The sequence below is a fragment of the Dioscorea cayenensis genome, unplaced genomic scaffold (genome assembly GCF_009730915.1).
Source record: "Dioscorea cayenensis subsp. rotundata cultivar TDr96_F1 unplaced genomic scaffold, TDr96_F1_v2_PseudoChromosome.rev07_lg8_w22 25.fasta BLBR01000786.1, whole genome shotgun sequence".
In the NCBI taxonomy this organism is placed as follows: Eukaryota; Viridiplantae; Streptophyta; class Magnoliopsida; order Dioscoreales; family Dioscoreaceae; genus Dioscorea; species Dioscorea cayenensis.
Genome location: NW_024087177.1, coordinates 13,525 through 14,168, shown reverse-complemented (window position 1 = coordinate 14,168; position 644 = coordinate 13,525).

Here is a 644-nt window from a genome sequence, read left to right as displayed (position 1 = left end):
AGGGGTCTTTCACCTAGACCAAAGGGTTAGATCTATTTTAGTGAATAGCGTTTATCACTTGAAATCCCTAGAGCCTAAAGCAACCTAGCACAGTGTGAGGTATCAAGACTGAGAGATTTCTCTACGGGGCATAGTGTAGGGTTAGTCACGGTTGACCTTAAGTTTTGGGACCGTGTATTTAAGGATCTCCACGACTCGTTATACATTAGTTAGGCAACATAATGATTGGTCTTGCACCGGAAACAATACTCCTTCGGTGAGTAATGTTCGGGTGCCCCATTCATATTTGATTGCCTCTCCTACTTTTATTGCCCCTCCTTCTTCTTTTCTTATTTCTATTTACATTGATTCTTATTCACAACACTATTAATTCATTTTCATTCTAGTTAAATAGAAATCTTTTTATTTCTAATGACTATTCTCGGTGGATTCAACTATCTACTCACGAGGGTATTATTACTTCGACAAACCCATGCACTTGCGGTACACACGAATAAGGGTGCTGTCATGTTTTTGGTGCCATTGCCTGGGAGTTGGCATTTTAGATACACTTTACACTTTGCTACTTTAGCTATTCATCACTTATTCTATTTCACACTTTCTTATTCTCCCATCATTTTGATTTGTTTAATTTCTTTTACTTT